General features: G+C 42.1%; 1 long non-coding RNA gene across 1 annotated transcript; it reads left to right on the top strand.

Moving 5' to 3' along the window:
* The first annotated feature begins 146 nt into the window (after positions 1-146).
* On the top strand, positions 147-12990 carry LOC120534536. Its single transcript, XR_005634788.1, has 4 exons — positions 147-181; positions 8170-8343; positions 10897-11070; positions 12337-12990. It is a non-coding gene; the product is annotated as an uncharacterized LOC120534536 (long non-coding RNA).
* Positions 12991-25935: the final 12945 nt, after the last annotated feature.

Here is a 25935-nt window from a genome sequence, read left to right as displayed (position 1 = left end):
TCCACAGCCTGTCTGATTGTTGGTTCACCTACAGATGTTGCTCTGCTCTCTCCTCAGCTCTTTCTTCTCCACACTCACGACTGACTGAACTGAACCTGAGTAAAAACTACATGGAGGATTCAGGAGTGGATCAGCTGTGTGAGGGACTGAGGAGTGAAAACTGCAAATTAGAGAAACTGAAGTAAGTGAACAACAAGTGTGTGTGTGTGTTAGTGTGTGTGTGTGTGTGTGTCTGTGTGTGTCTGTGTGTGTGTGTGTGTCTCATGAATTTTATTTCTTGTCACATTATCACTCTGACTTTTCCACTCTCACAACACAAATGCTGTGTTTAATCAGGACAGACTGCGGTGTCCCTTATGACTGCCGAGTTCCTGCAGTTCCAGGTGTGGTGAATACACTACCCATACGGCCTCAGGAGTCCCTAGCGGCGCCTGCAGGACCCAACAGGGCTGCACCCAACTCCAATTCCCAAGGAGCCCTGTGGGAAACAGAGGCACTGTTCCAGCCCAACGGGAATGCCATCTAGCATCCAGGGGGAGGTATTGCACATTCCATGGACCCCAGGCGTCCGCCACAACAGCTAGAGCTGGACTGAAGTGATAAAAAAGGACAAAGAGAATAGTCGAGCAAAGATAAAGAGAGACAAGAGAAGGAGATGAACAGAATGAAGAAAAGGATGAATAAAAGAGGAGGACAAGGCAGAGGAACAGAAGAAAGGAGAGAGAGGAGGACAGACAGAGGAACAGGAGAAAAGGTGGACAGCAGCAGTAGAAATGACCAGCCAGCCATACACAGAAAGAGAAGGTCACAGGGAGGAGAGGATTAGGACTGAAGGCAGTGTGGACAGTAAGGTGGGAGACACAGGAAGCGATCGCTTATTATAGCCAAGTGGACTGAACAGGCCGAAATCATTCAACAAGACATGACCCTCAGGTCTACACAGGACATCGACAAATATCTGTCAGTGGGCTTAGTGACTGACAGGTGAACACACACATATTGTGCAGTAGACGTCAGAGACACTGAGAGGATTCTGGGAAGGTGACCTCAGTGGGCTTGTCAGTGAGATACTCCAGTGTGAGGAGTGGCGCCCTCTTGTGTTTGTAACTCACACTTGTGCCTCTTGTGGGACATTAAAACAAGAATGTCACCACCTGATAAGCGTAGGCTATCACATGACTTTCTCAATAATCCAGTATATAGCGCCTTTTTGATATTGTTATACACACATGATCTTCACTGATGTCAACACAGGCTCAGAACTCAACCACTGTCCACCACTGTTAGATAGAGTTAAAGAGTCTAATGGCTGTGAGGACTAAAGATCTTTCATATCTGTCCATATTGCAGTTCTGTGATAGCAGCCTACCAATAAACAAACTCCTCTGATTAATTATGGTGGTGTATAGTGGGTGATGTTCATTGTCCATAACAGATAGCAGGTTGCACAGTGTCCTTCTCTCTGCCACCATCACCAGAGAGTCAATTTCCATGTCAGCCACAGATTCTGCTCACCTGATCAGCTTGTCAATACACTTAGCATCTCTATTCTTCAAGCAACCTGCATGCCACAGCGTAGAAGAGAGTACTGGCAGCCACTGACTGATGGAACACCTGCGGGAGTTTCTTACATTCATATGTTAAAGGAGCTCAGCCTCCTGCAGTAGTCCACAACCATCTCCTTGGTTTTGGTGTTCAGCCACAGTTAGTTTGACCAACACCATCCCACACAGTCACTCACCAGACCCCTGTACTCCTTCTCCTGTCCACCCCTGACACACCCCACAATGGCAGTGTCATCTGAGAACTTCTGCACGTGTCATGTCCAAGAGTTGTTACTAAAGTCCCATGTGTTCAGGGTGAAGAGGAAAGGGGAAAGAACAGTCACTCGTGGAGCTCCTGTGCTTCTTATTACAGTCTGCACAGGTCTTCCGACAAACTGGGGTCTTCCAGTGAGGTAATCTGTAATCCAGTTCACCTGTTGTGAGTTCACTCTAACCATGGACAGCTTGCCCCTCAGTAAGATGGCCTGGATGGTGTTGAAGGTGAAGGTAAAGTCAAAGAAAATGACCCTCACAGCACTACATCCTTTGTCAGCATGCAAGTGGGTCTGCTGGAGAACATACAGAATCCACACTCAACTTCTCTCGATAGGCAAATAGGCAAACTGGGGGGGTCTAGTGTGTGAATAACCTGTGGTCTGAGGAGATAAAGAAGTAGTCAGGATCTTCATGATATGGGACGGCCACAGGCGTGAAGTCATTGAGTTCACTAGATCTCACTTTCTTGGAAACCAGGATAAGGCATGAGGTTTTCTACAGTGTGAGGACCCCCCTCCCCCCCACAATATCAAAGGTTCAGGTTAAAGATCGGCTGAAGGGGTTCAGTCTTGGGCATATCTGGGCCAGCTGCTTTCTCAGTTCTCCTCTACAACAACAACAACAACATTTATTTATATAGCACATTTTCATACAAACAGTAGCTCAAAGTGCTTTACATAATAAAGAATAGAAAAATAAAAGACACAATAAGAAAACAAAATAAGTCAACATTAATTAACATCGAATAAGAGTAAGGTCCAATGGCCAGGGGGGACAGAAAAAACAAAAAACCCAGACGGCTGGAGAAAAAAATAAAATCTGTAGGGATTCCTGACCATGAGACCGCCCAGTCCCCTCTGGGCATTCTACCTAACATAAATGAAACAGTCATCTTTGGATTTAGGGTTCTCACAGAAGGGCTTGATGATGATGGTCACGTAGACTTCTGCCTTTTAATCCATCCATCATTGTTGGAGCATCATGAAGCTTTGAGTAGGTGGAGGTGGTGCAGGCCACCACCACAAAGAAACCGGAAAAAGAAACAGAAAAGAGAGTAGGGGTCAGTACGGATTTTAGAGCCACCATGAACAGTTATTATGATGAATTGAACATACAGAGTATCAGGATTAAGTTAAATTAAGTTAAATTGAAGTTTTAGAAAGGCCATGTTAAAGTAATGTGTTTTCAGCAGTTTCTTAAAGTGCTCTACTGTATCAGCCTGGCAAATTCCTATTGGCAGGATATTCCAGATTTGAGGTGCATAACAGCAGAAGGCCGCCCGCCTCACCACTTCTTTTAAGTTTTGTTCGTGGAATTCTAAGGAGACACTCATTTGAGGATCTAAGGTTACGATTTGGAATATAGGGTGTCAGACATTCCGATATATAAGATGGGGTGAGATTATTAAGGCTTTATAAACCATAAGCAGTATTTTAAAGTCAATCCTGAATGACACAGGTAACCAGTGTAGTGACATCAAAACTGGAGAAATGTGTTCTGATTTTCTTTTCCTAGTTAGGATTCTAGCAGCTGCATTCTGCACGTTGCAAACGATTTATGTCTTTTTTGGGTAGTCCTGAGAGGAGTGCGTTACAATAATCTAGTCGACTGAAAACAAACGCGTGAACTAATTTCTCAGCATCTTTCAATGATATAAGAGGTCTAACTTTACTTATGTTTCTTAGGTGAAAAAATGCTGTCCTAGTGGTCTGATTAATATGCGATTTAAAATTCAGATTACTGTCAACAATCACCCCTAAGCTTTTTAACTCCGTCTTGACTTTTAATCCTAATGTATCCAGTTTGTTTCTAATAGCCTCATTGTATCCATTATTGCCAATTACTAAGATATTAGTTTTCTCTTTATTTAACTTGAGAAAGTTACTATTCATCCATTCTGAACCTCATCAGCAGTGATGGTGTGAGAAACAGTGGATAGAGAAGAAGGGGGGCTATTGACACATCCTGATATGCTGCCTCCCTGGTAGGGGGGAGAGGGCTACATGATCTATACTGGCAGCTTTGAGGTGGGGTGGGTGAGTAGCTCCACATGGTTCTCTGCTATACAGCTGCTCCTTGGCTTATAAACTGTGATGGTCTTCATACCATCCCTATTTTTCTGCAGCACATGCTCTTCCTTCTTCCTGTAGGACTCCTTAGCCTCCATTAGTTGAACCTTAAGTTCCTTCTGTACACTCCTGAGCTCTGCCTGTTCCTTGTTTTTGAAAGTTCTCTTCTTCTTGTAAGAAGGCCCTTAACATCACTGGTAACCCAGGGCTTATTATTAGCAAGCAACTTATAGTTTTAACAGGAGTAACAGTGTCACCCATACAGAAGTTCAGGTACTCTGTCACACAGTTTGTAATCCCCTCAATATCCTCTCCATGTGGTTCCTGCATTCCAGTCATTTGACTCAACGCAATCCCTAAGAGCATTTCCAGCTTCAGGAGACCATTTGTGTAGTAGTGGGTTGTCATTGAACCTGCAGCTTGTACTGAGGCTGTAGGTACACCAGATTGTGGTCAGATTTACCCAGTGGGGGGAGGGGAGTCGCTTGGTAAGCATCCCTCATATTTGCATATAGAAGGTCAATTGTCCTGTTCCTTCTGCTGGGACAATCAACATACTGAAAGAGTGAAGTCAGATTCGAGTCCAGTGTAGTATGATTGAAATCAACAGAAATGGCAATGAAAGATTCAGGGATTGCATCTGAAGTCTCACGGTGATTAAGAGTATGATGTTACATGGCGGATGACATAAACAGTGACTACGATAGCATGAGAACTCCCTGGGCATGTAGTATGGATGAACACCCACCACTTACAGTTCAATGTACCAAGAGCAGATTGTTTCCTTAACTGTTACATGTCCTGGGTTACTCCATCCGATAATAATACATACTGTGAGTCCCCCACCTTTGCTTTTGCCACAGCGTTTAGTGTCCCTGTCAGCTCCTTTCGATTGTGACCCCAGAACGTCCACACTCACATCAGGAATGTTATTGGTTAGCCACATCTCCGTCAGACACCACGATAATGATTAAATATAACACAAGAGGAATTACAGTAATAATATTTGAAAACAATACATGATAATACACACTTCTAGCATATTCATTTGTAAAGAGGAATAATTTAATATAAATACAAATTAAAGTAATACAACTTAAAAGAATATATAAGGCATACATCTCTGGGGCTCTGTAGCTTGAATTTTTATATGGGCCCCTTCACAATCAGCAACAAGATAAATTAAAATTTTAAGTAATATTCTGTATTGAATGCCACTATTTAATTATTGTCATAATGTTTTAAAGCCCCTTCTCATACAGCAGACACCCAATCAAGTGGGTGGACTAAAGTCCCATCTTAGCCCTAAAGGTTAAACCTCATTACTTTCATAGTAGATCTGCCCCTGTATGCAATAGAAATGAATTATCAAAGCCAAATACATAGAAATATAAAGAAATAATAAACAAGGAAGAAAGAAAACAATTTTAAAATGATGATGAAGACAACTAATAATAGGTAAAAGTATACAGTTATAATAAACTATATATAAAGTGATAGATAAATCCAGATATAATGGACATAATTAAGGACAATACACATAATCCAAACAGACAATATTGGTCTGCTGATATGGTGACTGGAGGACAGACCTGCACAAGTTGCTTTGTAATGTCGGGGTACCAACTGGCTGTCCCCCTTTAATGAAGTCAAATGAAACAAAACAAAAGTGGATGTGATGGCCCAACAAAACACACCTTTTCTGACCAATAGACAAATTTAGTTTGCAGTTGTCTGAACATGATGGCGCTTGCTTCATGTTGAGTTTCTGGATCCAACTACAGACTTCATCCTCTGGGGGGTCAGCAGCTTTTCAAGAGTCCCACCAGAAGGACAGGGGCAGCTCTGGGCACTGCGGCTGAGTCAGTTCCCCTCATTTGGTTTCTTCTCAGAGCTGCAGGTGGATAAGGAGAGACAGTCAGTGTGAGCGCCCCCTCTCGTCTCAGAGTGGTATCACTTACCTCACAGAGACAGGAAGGTCATCTCCAGGTGAGGACACATGTGTGACAATACATAGAACTGGCCTGCTCATGTGTTTGCACTACTTATATTGCTGCATTCAGCGGCACTTTGAGAATTGATTCTCATTACAGCTGCATTTGCACTTCATTTTTGTTCGCTTGTCTTGACAACAACAACAATATTTACTTCTAGAACACATTTTCATACTAGTGATGTAGCTCAAAGTGCTTTGCATAATGAAGAAAGAGAAAAAAGACAAAATATAAAAATAAAATTAGGGAACACTAATTAACATAGAATAAAAGTAAGGTCCGATGGCCAGGGAGGACAGAAAAGATAAATAAATCTACAGGGGTTTCAAGGCCACAATACCACCCACCCCCCTCTAGGCATTCTACCTAACATCAATGATCTCAATCAGTCCTCATTGCATTCAGGGTTCACATGGAAGAACTTGATGATGACACTCATGTGGACTTCTGGTCTTTAATCATCAATGTAGGGACATCACCGTGCTTTGATTAGGGGTGGTGACACAGATCACCACCACATAAAACCAGAAAAAGAACAGAAGAGAAAGTAGGAGTTAGTACAGATTTTGGAGCCACCATGAATAATAATGATAATTAATTGAATATACAGAATATAAGGATTAAACTAAGATGAAGCTATGAGAAAGCCATGTTAAACTAATGAGTTTTCAGCAGTGTTTTAAAGTGCTCCACCGTATTAGCCTGGCGAATTCCTATTGGCAGGCTATTCCAGATTTTAGGTGCAGTACAGCAGAAGGCCGTCTCACCACTTCTTTTAAGTTTAGCTCCTGGAACTCTAAGCAGACACTCATTTGAGGATCTAAGGTTACGATTTGGAGTGTAAGGTGAAAGAAATTCTGAAATATAAGATGGAGTGAGATTATTTAAGGCTTTGTAAACCATCAGCAGTATTTTAAAGTCAATTTTAAATGACACAGGTAATCAATGCAGTGACATCAAAACTGGAGAAATGTGCTCAGATTTTCTTTACCTTGTTAAGATTCTAGCAGCTCCATTCTGCACTCATTTTAAATGACTGATGTCTTTTTGGTAGTCCCAAGAGGAGTGCGTTACAGTAATCTAGCTGACTGAAAAAAACGTGAACATTTTTCAGCATCTTGCAAAGTTATAAGGGATCTAACTTTTGCTATATTTCTTAAGTGAAAAAATGCTGTCCTAGTAATCTGATTAACATGTGATTTAAAATTCAGGTCACAGACAATAGTTACCCCTAAATTATTTACCTCCGTGTTGACTTTCCAGCCTTACAGATCAAGTTAATTTCAAATATCCTCATTATATCCATTTTTACCAATCACAAATATTTCTGATTTCTCCTTATTTAGTTTGAGAAGATTACTACTCATCCATTCTGAAACACAAATAAGACATTGGGCCAGTGAAACAATACAGTCTGGGAAGACCCCTGTATCTAATGATGAGTTTACGATGTCAAGAATATTCTCAATTAGCAGGCCAGAAATTTCTTTGAAAAAACGTGTAGGTATTGGGTCAAGGACACAGGTGGAGGATTTCAGTTGAGAAATGATTTTATATAACTCAGGTAAATCTATCCAGGTAATTTAATTTGGAGAACCAGGGATTAAGAGGATCAGTATTGGGGAGATGTACTATATTATTTAAAAGATCAATCATTTTTTAATTAAAAAATACAGCAAAAGCTTCACAAGTTTCAGGTCTAAGTGGCTGAGGACAGAAGTGTCACATGTCACTCTTGTCCTCCATGTCCATTATGTTGTTACTCCTAAAGTCAGGCCCGGTGTTTGTCCTTTTAAACCAACAGAGTGTCATCGTCATCATCTAATTATTGTGACATGAGGACAAGTCCATCGTGACAAACAGATGAGTGTTAAGCTCTGCAGTGACAAGAATGTCTAACAGTTGTCTTTGCATGATGTCGTACAAATCAGACAAAATGTCTACACATCCTGAGTCCTGAATGACACAAAGAAACCCCACTTTGTCACCTTCTATAAGTCCATGTGGCCTCTCAAATGCAGGACGCTGTCAGTCTCATTTCTTTGAGGTTCATGTCCAATACTAATGTCCGTGTGTCTGTTTCAATGACTTCTCACCTGTCAGTACAGTATGAAGGCAGGAGACCCTCTCAGGTGTTTGCTTCCTTATTTATAAGAACAGCGGTGGTCTCGGGTTTAAACAGGCTCAGTGAAAAGTAAAAATGCCAGCAGTCATTGAGCCTCTGAGCTCTGTGGCCTTCTGTCTGTCCCTCCTCATGTCCTCTCTTCTCTTTCTTTATCTCCATAGCCTGTCTTATTGTCGTCTCACCTCCAGATGTTCCTCATCGCTCTCCTCAGTCCTCTCTTCTCCACACTCACAGCTGACTGAACTGAACCTGAGCGGAAACAACCTGGGAGATTCAGGAACTGATCAGCTGTGTGAGGGTCTGAGGACCCCAAACTGTAAATTAAAGACACTGTGGTGAGTAAACAGGGTGAGGTGTGTGGGATTATGAAGTCACAGCTGATGGACTGATGGACGGACTGATCAAAGGACACTACATGGACTTACTGAAGGAAGGAGAAGGAGAGGCAGTTGGATGAGAAGGACAAAGAGCTGTGGACAAGTGGAGCTGGACATAGGTGACAGACATGGAGGACAAAAAAGATAATGAGAGACAACTGAAGGAGAACAAAGAGGAGGAGGAGTGTGAGATGAGCTGAGAAAAGGTGGACAGACAGAGGGACAAGGACACAGGGAGGAGAGGTGACAGGATCAGGACAGCAGGCAGAGTGAACAGGAGGAGAGGATGGACAGGGTTATGGGGGTCACTTGGAACTAACAAGACAGAGAAGAGTCGATATCAGTGGACAGGGTGGTGAGGGGACAACAAGAAGAAACAAGAGGACAGAAAATGAGAGAAGGCCTGAGACTGAGGAGGAGTGGCAAAGAAAATAATAGAGAGAGAGACTGAACATTAATTTAAGAGAGCAGGACACAGGAAGTGACCACAGAGGGGTCAACACCATGTCACCCGGACAGACCACCTTCTGTTGTGATTGCTCTAACAGCACAATATAACAAAGGGGTGAGGACTCTAAATAGCCCACCAAACAAATGTCACCCCCAGGCAGACCCACTCCAGGCAAACAGGAGGCTTCAGGCCTGACTAGGCCTCACAAAGGAGCTCAGGCTTTTAAATTCAAAATAAAATCAAAAAGAGTCTCAGAGGCGTGAAGTGAGTCTGACCAGAGGGAGAACCGTGAAAACTCCAGCTGGAGCAGAGACAAGTCCAGAAGTGGTCTTCATAAAAGACGAGGTTTATTAACTAAAGAGCCAAAGGGGCTGCCAAAAGCAATCCAAAGCTAACAACATTCAAAAAGCACAAACTGTAAGAGAATCCGAACTCAAGAGCCAAAGGTTCAAAGTCAATAATCAGAATTAAAAACAAAAGAGTAAAAAACTCACAAAGACCACCAAACAGCAGAGAGTAGTCAACTGAGCCGCAGCCTTTAGAGAGTTGGGGGGCAGGTGGTCCTGTGTCTTGGGATCAAACCACAAAATACAAGGAATGTGAGAGAAGTGCAAGAAACACACAGAGATACAAAGTAATAACTGAATAGAATAAAAATAACAGATAGTACAGAATTATACAAATAATAAATGAACAGAACAATGTTATAAAAACAATTAAGGAGAATACAAAAACTGTTATTTTATTATTATTATTATTATTATTATTATTATTATTATTGATATATCTGGCACCTGACATTGTGACTGTGTTGCTCTCATTCTTCATTTGTCTCCAATCTTTGTCAAATGAGATGACGCCTTACCAATCTGTGACGTCTGTGTGACTGATGGCCTTTGCGGTGCAACAATTCAAACCCAAGTCCATTGATTTTCATATTTGTAACATTTTGTTTGATTATTTCTGAAATTATTAATAAAAGCCTTGTAAAGACCCCACCATCTGTATTCCACCCCCTTACTGTCCACTGGCCTGTCCTAACTTTTATAAAACAGACATCATTGAAAAGGCATGACATAAAGAAATGAGCTGCTGTTGTGACAAATTCAAACTGTGAGGACACAAACATGTCACTCTTGTGAATCCCCACATGTCCCATGAAGTCAGCTGATAAAGTGCTGCGGATTTCCTTTGCTGTCATTTTGATCAAATCACTTATGGGCAGAGCTGGGAATGGACAGCAGTGGTCAGCAGTCATGGGGGTCTCTTCACAGTCTACTCAGGCCACCTCTGTGCCCACTGGACTGGACTTTGGGATGCTGACAGCCCATTTGAAGCTCGTCCTCCAGCTTTATTGCAAATTAGTAGAAGGAATAAGAAAATTGAGCTCAGCACCACTGAGGTGTTTAGTGGACAAAGGTCAGCTGGTCAATGTCACCGATCAGTATGTGAGGTCTGAGTGGCCGAGGACAGAAGTGTCACATGTCAGTCTTGCTCTCCATGTCCATTATGTCATCACTCCTAAAGTCAGGCCCAGTGTTTGTCCTTTTAAACCAACAGAGTGTCATCGTCATCACCTAATTACTGTGACACGAGGAGAGTCCATCGTGACAAACAGCTGAGTGTTAAACTCTGCAGTGACCAGAATGTCTCACAGTTGTCTTTGCATGATGTCCTACAAATCAGACAAAATGTCTACACATCCTGAGTCCTGAATGACACAAAGAAATCCCACTTTGTCACCCTCCCTCACCATTGTCACCTTCTACAAGTCCATGTGGCCTCTTAAGTGCAGGATGCTGTCAGTCTCATTTCTTTGAGGTTAATGTTCAATATTAATGTCCGTGTGTCTGTTTCAATGACTTCTCACCTGTCAGTACAGCATGAAGGCAGGAGACCCTCTCAGGTGTTTGTTGACTTACTTATAAGAACAGCGGTGGTCTCGGATTCAAACAGGCTCAGTAAAAAGTAAAAATGTCAGCAGTCATTGACCCTTTGAGACCTGTGGCCTTCTGTCTGTCCCTCCTCATGTCCTCACTTCTCTTTCTTTAACTCCACAGCCTGTTGTTATGTCATATCACCTCCGGATGTTCCTCATCTCTCTCCTCAGTCCTCTCTTCTCCACATTCACAGCTGACTGAACTGGACCTGAGCAACAACAAACTGGGAGATTCAGGAGCTCATCAGCTGTGTGAGGGTCTGCGGACCACCAGCTGTAAATTAAAGACACTTTGGTGAGTAAACACGGTGAGGTGTGTGGGATTATGAAGTCACAGCTGATGGCCTGATGGACGGACTGATCACAGGACACCACTTGGACTGACTGAAGGAAGGAGAAGGACAGGTAGTGGGACAAGAAGGATAAAGAGCAGTGGACAAGTGGAGCTGGACTGCAGTGACTGACAGGGAGGACAACAAAGATAATGAGAGACAACAGAAGGAGAACAACAAAGGGGAGGAGTGTGAGATGAACTGAGAAAAGGAAGAGCAGAAAAGGTGGACAGACAGAGGGACAAGGACACAGGGAGGAGAGGTGACAGGATCAGGACAGGAGGAGAGGGTGGACAAGGTTATGGGGATCACTTGGAACTAACAAGAAAGAGAAGAGTCAATGTTAGTGGACAGGGTGGTGAGGTGACAACAAGAAGAAACAAGATGACAGAAAATAAGAGAAGACATGAGAGTGAGAAGGAGTGGGAAAGAAAATAATAAAGAGAGACTGAACAATAATGAAGAGAGCAGGACACAGGAAGTGACCACAGAGGGGTCAACACCATGTCACCTGGACAGACCACCTTCTGATGTGATTGCTCTAATAGTACAATATAATAAAGTGGTGATGCCTCTAGAATAGCCCACCAAACAAATGTCACCCCAGGCAGGCCCACCGCAGACAAACAGGAGCACAAACTGTAAGAGAATCTGAACTCAATAGCCAAAGGTTCAAAGACAATAATCAGAATAAAAAACAAAGAGTAAAATACTCACAAAGACCACCAAACAGCAGAGAGTAGTCAACTGAGCCGCAGCCTTTAGAGAGTTGGGGTGCAGGTGGTCCTGCATCTTGGGATCTAACAACAAAATACATGACAGGACTGTAATATGCTCACATAGATACTCAATAATAACAAAGTTAAATAAAAATAACTGATAATGCAGAATTAAACAAATAATAAATGAACAGAACAATTTTATAAAAAAAATGAAAAACAATTAAGGAGAATAAAAAAAAAATAAAACTGTCAGTAGGAGCCACGGAGGACCCCCAACCTGAGCAGAACACCTTCACTGAGATGAGATGAAACCAAAAGCCCTTCAGAGGATGGTGACCTGACTGGACAGAGAACTGAGTGACCGGCAGGGTGACACACATGTCATGTGACTTAGGGATACTGAGGAGAATTCTTGGAAGTTGACCTGAGTGGGCGTGTCACTGTGATAGTACAGTGTGTGAGGTGGGGTCCTCTTATGTTTGTAACTCACACTTGTGTCCTTCACAGGCTGTCTGGTAATGAAATCAGTGAGAGTGAGAAGAAGAACCTGAGTTCACTACAGGAGGAGCTGAACAGTACTGGACGGCAGGTGAATATTCACACAAATGAAAACTGGACGTGGTGTTCAACTGACCCCAGTGACGGCGCCCCTGTCCAGTCCCTCTAAATTCTTCTCTTTATTCTTTTATAATCCCCTTGTAATGAGTTTATATGTTAAATATGTCACTGTGCTCTGTACAATAAATATTTTATAAATCTGCTTCTTCTCACAAATTCAGCTATCACAAGGCCAGATTTAGCACACAGGGGCTTAGCATTAAGACAAGACAAGAACAACTAGGAAATGGGCATTGTACTATTTCTGTGTGTCAGAGTCAGCATGAAACTGAATCCTCTCTTTGCCTTGTTTGGAATGGCGTGATTTACCTTAGTTAGGGCCTGCAAATGGAGAAAAAGTAGAAAGCCTTGGAACATTGCCCAGCACACCTTTGAAGCTGACGGATGGATGGAAGATTATGCCATCCGATCCTGAAAATCTTTCCAGTGCAGCGACAAAAATGGCAGACTGTATACATTAAGATCTCTCCTCGGTAAAAGTCTTGCTATCTTCATCTGTAATGCTGTGTAAATCATCATTAAAGAAAGCCAAGTTATGTTCTCTTATGTGATTTCTTATCGCCTTATTACTATGGGAGGGATATTGCCTCTTTAATATTATATTTTTATAGTTTCAGGTTACTTAAGATGCTGCAATTTTAAAAGAACTTATTCCAACCAGGGAGCTAGCGCCTCATATCAGAAAACACCCCTCAGCTCTCCTCCACATTCAATAAACTCTCCATGTCTTCTTCTCAGCCTGTGTGCTTCTTCTTTAAACTCACTTGTGTTTCTTCACCCTGTCACTCTGAACTTGTCATTAAACTCCACAAGCTCAGACCAGAGACCCCTGAGTTTCACCAGCCAGAGGACCACATCTGGTGTCACAAAGCCCACCAAGGGGAGCAGCAGGAGCAAACACAGGTGGGCAGTGTGGTTGGAGGGTGATGGAGAGTGAGGCTAATCCTGGCATTAGTGACAAATTCTGGACTGGCACCAGGCCATCACAGGTCAAGCTGATGGAGGTCTGAGCTGAAACCTTATAAACATACTGCTCCTTAACATTATGTGGTGTTGTTTGAACCCGTGTCTGCTCCACTCCTTGTCACTGCCTCATTTGTACACAATTCATGTCATCTTCTGTTTGTGACTGAACAGACTCTACCATGTGATGGTTTGGACTTCTGTGACACCTTAACACACACAAGGCACAGGTCTCTTTGTCTTCTTTGTCACTCCCTACTAATCACCTCACTGTCACCTCCACTCATGTCCTCTTTAGAAAGCAGTGGCATGAACAAGTGAGCAATTTGAAAAGAACAAGAGCAAAAAGAAAAGATGAGGAGAGCTCAGGTCTGCTGGTGTAGAAAGTGTGAGGGACTGACAGCCCACCCAGAGTTGGCTCCAGTGCCCAGTGACCTTGAATTGGTCTGAATGGGTTCAACAAATGGAGGGACACCAAACATAACTGGAAAATAAGAGTGAGTGGAAGAGTGAGTCCAATTACTGAGGGCCTGGATAAGGGAGTGTGAGACCTCAGCGTGAAAGTGGGCTTCACCAGGACAGTTGGACAAGGAGCAGAGTGCAGACAGATGGACTTAAAGTATGACACTCCACCATTGTCCTCCCACTGCTTCAGTTCAGGAAGGCATGATGGACGCCTCTGTCACATTCTCCAGCCCCCCATGCAGCCCCAGACAAGCCCTCTCTCTTCCTCACATAATCCTGCTCTATATCATGGAGGACGCCTTGTGCAGTGTGTGCTGAAGCAGTTAGAAGAAGACCGCTGAGCTGTCAAGGAGAACCAGCTTTATCTTCTCACATTTGCTCCATTCTGCTCTTCTGCTTTAACTGTTGAGATAAACTGCACCTGCTGACACTTTGAACTGCTGGGGTCTTTTTGCAAATTAACATTTTAATTCAGTTTGTTTGACATCCTCATATTCTTTGCATTAATATGTTTTGAATTTTCACAAGTAACCAGCTGACCAAACTATAGTGATTGTATAAATGTAGTATTTGGTTTTCAAAAAAATAAATAAATGAAAACTTTTGATTTTCATGTTTGAATTTTGCTTTAAAACTTTAATTTGAATTCAATGATTTAATTGTAATAAAAATATCCCCCAGCCCAGTTGGCAGAACATCATAGAGTGCATTAGTGCCACCTACTGTGCTGGAGTCTGCTGTAACTTTCAACAAAGAAAAACAAAATCATAAAGTCCAAAGCCTTTTGAACACTCCAATAAGCACTCAGGTTGGTCACTTTGTCTACGCTGTTTTAAAATAAGTGTCACTGTTTTCTTCTGCTGTCCTAAATATCTCAGTTTCTCAGATCAAATCTCCTCTCTCCTCCTGGTGCACAGCACAGCCCTCAATATAAAGAAAATCCCACAGTGTTAGATAAATGCGTTTTCTACAAACACTCGTGTCAAGCGTATTCACTCTGAATAAAGAGCCACTCCGTCCAGCATGTCTAAGATATAATCGTGTTGTAATTCTCATCATTTCCTCCCTTCTCTTACTTCTCACACTCTTATTTCCCAGCACTCTCTCTGTTTCATGAGGGCATCTTCCTTTCTTTTCTTTATCCCAGCTCTGTGACTGAACTGATTTTTTAATGATGGCTTTTTCTTCCCCTTTTACTCCATGCTATCCCACTCCATTTCTAAGGTGTTTTCACACTCGCAGTCTGCTGGCTTTGTGTCGAATCAGCAGAAGATCAGTGACTTTCTTTCAGTCCCCAGTTATTTCTGTTGAGATTCACACAGCAGACTTTCAAGTGAACCACAAGTCACAATAAACGCCCTGTTGATGTGCTGTGGTCTTTCATTGGGCAGAAACAATTTTCTCACAAAAAAAATCATCACAAAGGGTGGACAAGAGCTGATCTTGTGCCCCACTGTATTTGCGGTGATGATGTGGTAAATTTACCAAATGCAGCTTTGTGAACAGATGATGACGACTTGAGAACTACAAGAGGACATGACAGTGATGTGTGACTTCCTTTGCCACAGAAAGCACACGTTTCATCTGGACGACTCCACAGAAGGTGACGAGCTCTGATGAGGACATACACTGATGTGACCACTTCAATTCCATGTTGACAGTGACACTACTACAAGTGTTTAGACATCTCTACTGTCTTTAAGGCTGTAAATATTTGTTAATAACATTCACTTTAGGATGATAAATGTGACTCTTCAAAAGGTCGGTACCCTGTGCCATCCAGCAGTACACAAGGAGGTGAACTCTGTAATTTACATTAAATCCCTTTAAAAATGACTCCATGTTTAAGTTTCACAAACTGACAGTCACATCATCACAAGCCAATTTTAGGATTTTTTGATGTGAATCTCTCCAGTCCGTCTCTGACCCAATCCATTTTTTAGGCTGTGCTATCACTAGTAGGCCAGTGTGGTCTGCTTTCATGACAATGTCCACTTCACATTCACTATGTGGTGTCAAAGTTAATGTGTCTCCAGTGCCCACAGCACACCAGAGGAGAAAATGCAGTGAGAGGACACCAGCTGTGTGTGTCACTATGATGGGTTAAGATGAGGGGCTTTGATTATCAGTTATACATAAAATGAGTTTCTGATCAACTCTAAATGTGGTCTGCTCGACCCGATCACAAGGGGTTTGTGTTTTAAGGCAATCAGCTGAGATCTAATGGTGAGCAACATAAAGAAACTCTGAGGCCGAGTCAGGTGCAATGACTAATCAGATGGACTGCTGTTGTATTTGGTGATTTTTTCTAGCTATGCACATGAAGATTTATTTATTATGTTCAAATAACCAACATTGCAATATAATTTAGTATTACAATAAATTATTCCAATATGTGCAGCATTTCCTGTAGTTACATCAGTCCTAGCCACAGGGGATGCACAAACCAGCGTATTTCTTCATGTTGGTCCCAAGCCTGGATAAATGGGGAGAGTTACGTCAGGAAGGGCATCTGGTGTAACATTTTGCCAAATCAATATGCAGACAGCAATACAAATTTCCAAACCGGATCGGTCAAGTCCCGGGTTAACAATGACTGCCACCAGTACTGTTAGCCAACAAGGTACTGGTGGAAATTGGGCTATTGTTGGCCGAAGAAGAACAAGAAGAAGAGGGATAAGAAGTATCAAGAGGCAGGAGTAGAGGAGTAAGGTAAAGAGAGTGAAACTGAGGGTAGGAACTTTGAATGTTGGCAGCATGACTGGTAAGGGGAGAGAGTTAGCAGATATGATGGAGAGATGGAAGGTTGATATATTGTTCGCGCAAGAGACTAAATTGAGAGGGAGTAAGGCCAGGTGGATCAGAGGTGGATTCAAATTGTTCTATCATGGTGTGGATGGGAGAAGAAATGGAGTAGCAGTTATTCTGAAGGAACAGTATGTCAAGAGTGTTTTGGAGATGAAAAGAGTGTCAGACAGAGTAATGATTATGAAGCTGGAAATTTGAGGTGTGATGATGAATGCTGTTAGTGCATATGCCCTGCAAGTTGGGTGTGCAATGGGTGAGAAAGAAGATTTTTGGAGTGAGTTGGATGAAGTGATGAACAGTGTACCCAAGGGACAGAAAGGGATGATTGGAACAGATTTCAATGGACATGTTGGTGAAGGGAACAGTGGAGATGAGAAGGTGATGGGTAGGTATGGTGTCAAGGAGAGGAATTAAGAAGGTCAGGGGATAGTGGATTTTGCCAAAAAGATGGACACGGCTGTGGTGAATACATATTTTAAGAAGAGGGAGGAACATAGGGTGACGTACAAGAGTGATGGAAGATGCAAACAGGTAGATTACATCCTATGCAGAAGAGCTGATCTGAAGGAGATTGATGACTGCAAAGTGGTGGCAGGGGAAAGTGTAGTTAAGCAGCATTGGATGGTGGTCTGTAGTATGACATTGGAGATCAAGAAGAGGAAGAGAGTGAGGGCAGAGCCAAGGATCAAAAATGGTGGAAGATGAAAAAGGAAGACTGCAAGGTTGAGTTTAGGGAGGTGAGACATGCACTGGGTGGCAGTGAAGAGTTACCAGACAGTAGGGAAACTACAGCAGATGTAGTAAGGGTGACAGCAAGAAGGGTGCTTGGCATGACATCTGGACAGAGGAAGGTGGAAAAGGAAACCTGCTGTGGAATGAGGAAATACAGGAGAGTATGCAGAGGAAGAGGATGGCAAAGAAGAAGTAGGATGGTATGGGAGATGCAGAAAGTAGACAAGAGTACAAGGAGATAAGGCGCAAGGTGAAGAGAGTGGTGACGAAGGCTAAAGAAAAGGTGTATGATGAGTTGTATGAGAGGTTGGACACTAAGAAAGAAGAAAAGGACCAATTGCCTAGACAGAAGAACCGAGCTGGGAAAGATGTACAGCAGGTTAGGGTAATAAAGGATAAAGATGGAAACATACTCACAAGTGAGGAGAGTGTGTTGATCAGATGGAAAGAGGACTTTGAGAGGTTGATGAATGAAGAGAATGAGAGAGAGAGAGGGGGTTGGATGATGTGGAGATAGTGAATCAGGAAGTGCAATGGATTAGCAAGGAGGAAGTAAGGACAGCTATAAAAAGGTTGAAGAATGGAAAGGCCTTTGGTCCAGATGACAAACCAGGGGAAGCATGGAGGTGTTTAGGAGAGATGGCAGTGGAGTTTTTAACCAAATTGTTTAATTGAATCTTGATAAGTGACAGGATGCCTGGGGAGTGGAGAAGAAGTGTACTGGTACTGATATTTAAGAATAAGGGGGATGTGCAGGACTGTAGTATCTGCAGGGGGATAAAATTGATGAGCCAGAGCATGAAGTTATGGGAAAGAGTAGTGGAAGCTAGGTTAAGAAGTCAGTTGATGATTAGTAAACAGCAGTATGGTTTCATGTCAATAAAGAGCACCATGGATGCGATGTTTGCTCTGAGGAAGTTGATGGAGAAGTTTAGAGGCCAGAAGGAGTTACATTGCGTCGTTGTGGACCTGGAGAAAGCATATGACAGGGTGCCTCAAGAGGAGCTGTGGTATTGTATGAGGAAGTTGGGAGTGGCACAGAAGTACGTAAATGTTGTACAGGATATGTACGAGGGAACTGTGACAGTGGTGAGGTCTGCGGTACAAGTGATGGATGCATTCAAGGTTGAGGTGGGGTTACATCAGGGATCGACTCTGAGCCCTTTCTTATTTGCCATGGTGATTGACAGGTTGATAGACGAGATTAGACAGGAGATCCCGTGGACTGTGATGTTTGCTGATGACATTGTGATCTGTAGTGAGAGTAGGTAGCAGGATGGGGAGACCCTGGAGAGGTGGAGATATGCTCTGGAGTGGATTAGAATGAAGGTCAGCAGGAATAAGACAGAATACATGTGTGTAAATGAGACGTAGGTCAGAGGAATGGTGAGGATGCAGGGAGTAGATTTGGCGAAGGTGGATGAGTTTAAATACTTGGGCTCAACATTACAGAGTAATGGGGATTGTGGAAGAGAGGTGAAAAAGAGAGTGCAGGCAGGGTGGAATGGGTGGAGAAGAGTGTCAGCAGTAATTTGTGACAGACGGGTATCAGCAAGAATGAAAGGGAAGGTCTACAGGACGGTAGTGAGACCAGCTATGTTATATGGGTTGGAGATGGTGGCACTGACCAGAAAGTATGAGTCAGAGCTGGAGGTAGCAGAGGTAAAGATGCTAAGATTTGCACTGGGTGTGACAAGGATGGATAGGATTAGAAATGAGTACATTAGAGGGTCAGCTCAGGTGGGACGAATGGGAAATAAAGTCAGAGGGGCGAGATTGTGTTGGTTTGGACATGTGCAGAGGAGAGATACTGGGTATATTGGGAGAAGGATGCTAAAGATAGAGCTGCCAGGGAAGAGGAAAAGAGGACGGCCTAAGAGTAGGTTAATGGATGTGGTGAGATAGAACATGCAGGTGATGGGTGTGACAGAACAAGATGCAGAGGAAAGGAAGATATGGAAGAAGGTGATCTGCTGTGGCGACCCCTAACGGGAGCAGCCGAAAGAAGAACAACAAAAACATTTATTTATATAGCACATTTTCATGCAAAAAGTAGCTCATAGTGCTTTACATAATGAAGAATAGAAAAATAAAAGTCACTGTAACCCCTCCTGACTACCAGGAAAAAAAATATTGTCCAATCACATTTTTTTTTAACTTCTCTAATCTTTGTAGGGTAATTAGAATACTGAAAACATTTTTTTTCAAAAAAAAGTTTTTATTTTCCAGATATCATGTGTCCACAACAGTGGACATCGGAACGCCATACACGTGAAACTGAATCTTGATGGCAATCAGTTAGTGCCAAAGAAAATACAAAAAAGTCAACATAAGAATGAGTTTAACATCCATAACTGTCAATCATAACTTTTGTTTGTCTGTTTTATTTTGCTTTGTTGTGCTTATTTGGTATGATACTTCAAAAAGCAATTCCCCTTCTTGGAAACACAAAGGAATACTTTGCACTTCGTGCACATCACATATGTTTTGCTCTTGCAGCCAGATCTGCGACACCTTGATGCATGTGTTTCGTCCACCATCTCTGGAAGATGGATGGCGCCATAGTGTCTCAGAGCTGCATTTGGCTGCCGTTTCCACTTTTGACGTGGGGGAGTGTAGTCATCTTCGCTGTCACTTGCGATTCCTGCTTGAGCCCGGGTAATCAACTCCTCACCAAGGAGCAGTTTGAAGTCAAGGAACTTCAGTGGTTTCTTCCCCAGAAACTGGCAGTCACTCTTATACTGAAGCCACGAGTTGGTGATTGCCAAGTCAAAAAAGTGGAATACTGCACGCACTGTCCATTTCCGAGTGCGAGAGGCCATCCTGTAGAAACTCAACATTCGGTCAACCAAGTCCACACCACCCATGTTGGTGTTGTACTCAGCAATTGCCAGTGGCCTTGACACCTGGACAAACCTTTGTCTTTCTTGGACCATCTTCTGCGTGTGTCCTGAGGTTCAATGCCATAGGCAGAGGATGCCATGACAACTGGCTTGTTGTCCAACCACTTTATGACAGCAAGTTCAGGAGGGTTTCGTCTAACTACCATCTCTGATGTCCCTCTTCCTTTCTTTTTGAAGGGCTTATCCCTATGATCTTGCACTCCTTTGGAACCCTGTTATTCATGAGGGTTCCAGTTCCTGTCAGCCCTTTTGTCATCAGGGTGTCGAGGAGGTTGACCGTTGTAAAGAACCTGTCAAAGAACAGGTGGGTTCCTTGGGGAACAGACTCTGCCAAATGAAGAACAGCTTGTTCTCCAATGCCTTTTCCTCCTGTATCTCTGAAAGTAGTCTTGCCTTGGTAGACTACAAAATCCAAGACCAGACCATTTGGTGCAGCCAAGACAAACACCTTCAGTCCAGTTGGGTATGGTTTGCCCGGTACATACTGGCGCACTGGGCAGCGACCAGTAAATGGAACCATTTGCTCATCAATGCACAATTTTCCTGTTCTAGGCAGATTTAGACATCCTTGCCTTACTTTGGTCAAGAGGGGCCTGATTCTCCACAAGAGATCACTTCTTTTTTCATCGTCTGGAACATCAAGGTCGTTGACGATCTTAATGGAATTTCTCAGCTTGTAAAACCGATTTCTGGTCATGGATTCAGAACAAAGTGGAGGAAATAACTACAAATGTCCACTACAGAGGACATTTTTTTAACACTTAAATACTACACTAAAATACAGTTAAAATTATTCAGACAATGTTTAAATGTGTTGTTAAAAGACTTACATTAAATATGCCACCAACATTTCAAGCCAGAATTTGCTCAATAAAAAGTACAATGCACTTACTTTTCCTCTTCCCATAAAATGTGCCTGCAGTGATGGACGCCATTTTCCTTAATGAAAAAGAGAAAGGTACCAAAGCCCCACCCCTTCACATTTGGCATCATTGAAAAGCTCTAAATGTCCTCAGTAGATGGCAAAAGGAGTTAATTCAGTAGTATGCAGTGGGTTGGAGATATTCAGGTTTACATATGTCCTCCAGAGAGGACAAATTTGAACTACTGGTAGTCAGGAGGAAGAAAATAAAATAAGTCAACATTAATTAACATAGAATAAGAGTAAGTTCCAATGGCCAGGGTGGACAGAAAAAAAAAACTCCAGACGGCTGGAGAAAAAAATAAAATCTGTAGGGATTCCAGACCATTAGACTGCCCAGTCCCCTCTGAGCATTCTACCTAACATAAATGAAACAGTCCTCTTTGGATTTAGGGTTCTCACAGAAGGATTTGATGATGATGGTCATGTGAACTTCTGGCTTTTAATCCATCCATCACTGTTGGAGCATCATGATGCTTTGAGTAGGTGGTGGTGGCGAAGGCCGCCACTACAAAGAAACCGGAAAAAGAAACAGAAGCGAGAGCAAGGGTCAGTACAGATTTTACGGCCACCATGAATAGTTATTATGATGAATTGAATATACAGTGTCAGGATTAAGTTAAAGTGAAGTTATGAGAAGGCCATGTTAAAGTAATGTGTTTTCAGCAGTGTTTTAAAGTGCTCTACTGTATCAGCCTGGAGAATTCCTATTGGCAGGCTATTCCAGATTTTAGGTGCATAACAGCAGAAGGCCGCCTCATCACTTTTAAGTTTTGTTCTTGGAATTCTAAGGAGACACTCATTTGAGGATCTGAGGTTACGATTTGGAATATAAGATGTTAGACATTCCGATATATAAGATGGGGCGAGATTATTTAAGGCTTTATAAACATTAAGCAGAATTTTAAAGTTAATCCTTAATGACACAGGTAACCAGTGTAGTGACATCAAAACTGGAGAAATGTGTTCGGACTTCCTTTTCCTGGTTAGGATTCTAGCAGCTGCATTCTGCACTAGTTGCAAACGATTTATGTCTTTTTTGGGTAGTCCTGAGAGGAGTGCGTTACAGTAATCTAGTCGACTGAAAACGAACGCGTGAACTAATTTCTCAGCATCTTTCAGTGATATAAGAGCTCTAACTTTTGCTATGTTTCTTAAATGAAAAAATTCTGTCCTAGTGATCTGATTAATATGCGATTTAAAATTCAGATTACAGTCAACAATTACCCCAAAGCTTTTAACCTCCGTCTTGACTTTTAATCCTATTGTATCCAGTTTTTTTCTAATAGCCTCATTATATCCATTATTGCCAATCACTAGGATTTCAGTTTTCTCTTTATTTAACTTGAGAAAGTTACTATTCATCCATTCTGAGATACAAGTCAGACATTGTGTTAGTGAATCAAGAGAATCAGGGTCATCAGGTGCTATAGATAAGTACAGCTGTGTGTCATCAGCATAGCTGTGGTGGCTCACGTTGTGCCTCGAGATAATCTGACCTAACGGAAGCATGTAGATTGAGAAAAGCAGCGGACCCAGGATAGAGCCTTGTGGAACACCATATTGGATATCATGTGTCTTCGAGTTGTAATTACCACAACTAACATAGAATTTTCTCCCTGTCAGGTAGGATTCAAACCAATTTAAGACACTGCCAGAGAGGCCCACCCATTGACTAAGGCGATTTCTAAGAATGTTGTGATCAATGGTGTCAAATGCGGCACTCAGATGTAAGAGGATGAGAACAGATAAATGGCCTCTGTCTGCATTCACCCGCAAATCATTTACTACTTTAACGAGTGCAGTTTCTGTGCTGTGATTTGTTCTAAAACCCGACTGAAATTTATCAAGAATAGCAGGTTTATTTAGGTGGTCATTTAACTGCATAATGACTGCCTTCTCTAGAACTTTACTTAATGTTAGAGATGAGTGTAAAATTTTCAAGAGCCGAGGGGTCGAGATTATGTTTCTTAAGTAGGGGATTAACTTCTTAAGACAGTCTGGGAAGACCCCAGTATCTAATGACGAATTTACTATGTCAAGAACATTATCAATTAGTACACCTGATATTTCTTAGAAATAATTTGTTGGTATTTGCTGGTAAGAAGAAGAAGACATCAGTTCGATATTGAATCACAGTCATACATCACACAGACAGCTCCAGAGTTCACTTATTAAGACCAACATCTCTAAAAGTTCTCGGTCGTCAGTGAAGAGCGATTAATGTGTACAATTATCGACTACTCTGGACTACATGCTCCAGAGTTCAAAAAGAACAATCAAAATAAACTAGGTGTGAAAATGCTTTTAATTTGAAGTGACTTCTTTGCTTTGATGTTGGCTCTGTTAATCCAAATAATAAGAAATAAGCAGTTATGCTGCAGCTCCTCAGGCCCCACAGATGTAAAGGTTCACCTCCAGATATGTCCACTCTCTAAAATATCTGACCTACGGTTAGAATGCCCCATTGTAATTGCTGATAATGAATTAAAGCATATGAATACAACATCATGTTGCACTTTGTTTATCCATTTCAGGACTATAATAACTGTGGCCATCTCAGGTTGTCTGATAAGCTTCACTAAATGTTAATCTGTAACACAGGAGTAGACACTGAAGTAGCTGTGTGACCAGTAATTGTGTCTTTTGAACTGTCTGTTAAGATTTGTAGTGATTAACATAAATGGAGCCCAGCTCTGTCTGTTCATTAAAGAACTGTTGAACTACAGCCTGGTGACACTGCAGGAGAGGAAAAGAAAAACTCATTCAGCAGCATCAGCTGAGAAAAAAAAAATGAGGGTCCATGATTGGTTAGAACAGAGAAAGTTAAAAATAAAGTCAGATGTGTTCTGTCTTGGAGACCTCGGCTAACTGTCTGCTCACCTGCTCCTGGTCATTTGAAAATGGACTCAATGCTGGGCCATACAATTTGATCAAAGATTCTTTCCATCTGATGAGTCCAATGCTTCTTCATCTCAGATGAATTTTCATACGTAGGAGAGCAGGAGCAGTGGCACCAAGTGAAACATCCAGACATCAAGAAGAGCTATATAACAGAGGAGGATTAATAAAGATTTATAAATAATGTATTACTTTTATTTTTGTACAAATGGCTTACAAACAGAGATGCAGTATGCACTTCCAATCATTAGCTGTAGTCAGGGTACGTTGGACTAAAGTTGTGAGTCTTCAGCCTGAGGCCAAAGGGGCATCTCTAATATTAATGAACAGATCATTTCACAGCTTCACTGCTCTGGAACTAACAACTCGACCACCCACCGTTATTTTATTAATCCTTGGAATATTAATTAGGCCAGCATCTTGAGATCTTAATATGTGCTTCAGTTTGTAAGTAATGACAAGTTCAGGTAAGTAAGCAGGGCCTCAGTCATTTAAGATTTTATATGTTAAAAGGAGGATTTGGCCAGTTCAAGGACTTCAGGACTGGAGTTATGTGTTTGTACTTTCTGGTTTGTGTAATAATTCTTGAAGCAGCATTTTTAATTAATTGACACCTGAATTCATCTTCATCCTCTTCATCTTCTCCTACTCCTATGTGTAGTTGATGTGCTTTATCAACATTCTCTAAATAGCTTGGTCCTGCACCTCCTTACCAGTCAAGCCCTTTTCCTTCAGATCTTCTTTTACTTTATCCACCACCTCCGTTCCCTCACTTTCTCTTCTCATTGGCTTCCATTTCCATCACTGTTTTGCCCACATGTTCATTTTCTCTCCTCATCACATGATAATGCCACATGCTACTTTCCATTACTTTCTTAGATATCTCTCACACTTTTGTTGTACCTCTGATTGTCTCATTTCTTATTCTGTCCTTTTTTGTAATGCTACACATCCATCTCGACATTCTCATTTCTGCCACATCCAACTTGCACTCCTTTACTGTCCATGTCTCAGCTCCACACATCATTGCTGGTCTTACTACTGTCTTAAAAACCTCACCTTAACCTTCACCTTAATTGTTCAATCACACAGTACTCCTGAAACCTTCTTTCAATCGTTTCATCCCCACTGCAGTATATGGCCTATCTCTGCATCTGATTCTCCATCTTGGGCTACCATTGATCATAGACATTTAAATTGATCCACTCTTTTCAACAGCTCTCCCTGCAGACAAACTTCTGAATCCTGATCATCATTTCACCTCATACATTCTGTCTTCTTCCTATTTACCTTTTATCCTCTGTCTTCCAAAGTTCTTCCACTCTTCCAACTTTCTCTCCACTTTGCCTTTTCTGGTGATACACAACACAGTGTCATCAGCACAAAGCCTGCACCAGGGGGATTGGTCTTTTATCCTGTAACTCAACACATCCAACACCAGATCAAAGAGGTAAAGACTTCAAGAAGACACCTGGTGCAGACCTCCTCTAACTGAGATCTTATCTGTTACCCCAGCACTGCTTTTAACCAGAGTCCTCACTCCCTTAAATATCCTGGACAATCCTCACACACTTCTCTGGTCCTCCTTACTCTCTCATACACCTCCAGGCTTCTTACCATGGCACTCCATCATCAGCCTTCTCCACATCATTAAACACCATATGCAGTCCTTTCTGTTCTTCTTGATGCTTCTCTATGAGTGTCTCAATGCAAAGGCTGCATCAGTTGTTCCTCTCCCAGGCATAAAACCAAACTGCTCCTCCCCTATGGTGATATCTTTTCTAAGCTATTTGT

The sequence above is a fragment of the Polypterus senegalus genome, chromosome 8 (assembly GCF_016835505.1).
Source record: "Polypterus senegalus isolate Bchr_013 chromosome 8, ASM1683550v1, whole genome shotgun sequence".
NCBI classification, from domain to species: domain Eukaryota; kingdom Metazoa; phylum Chordata; class Cladistia; order Polypteriformes; family Polypteridae; genus Polypterus; species Polypterus senegalus.
This window is presented reverse-complemented; position numbering and strand designations above follow the sequence as displayed.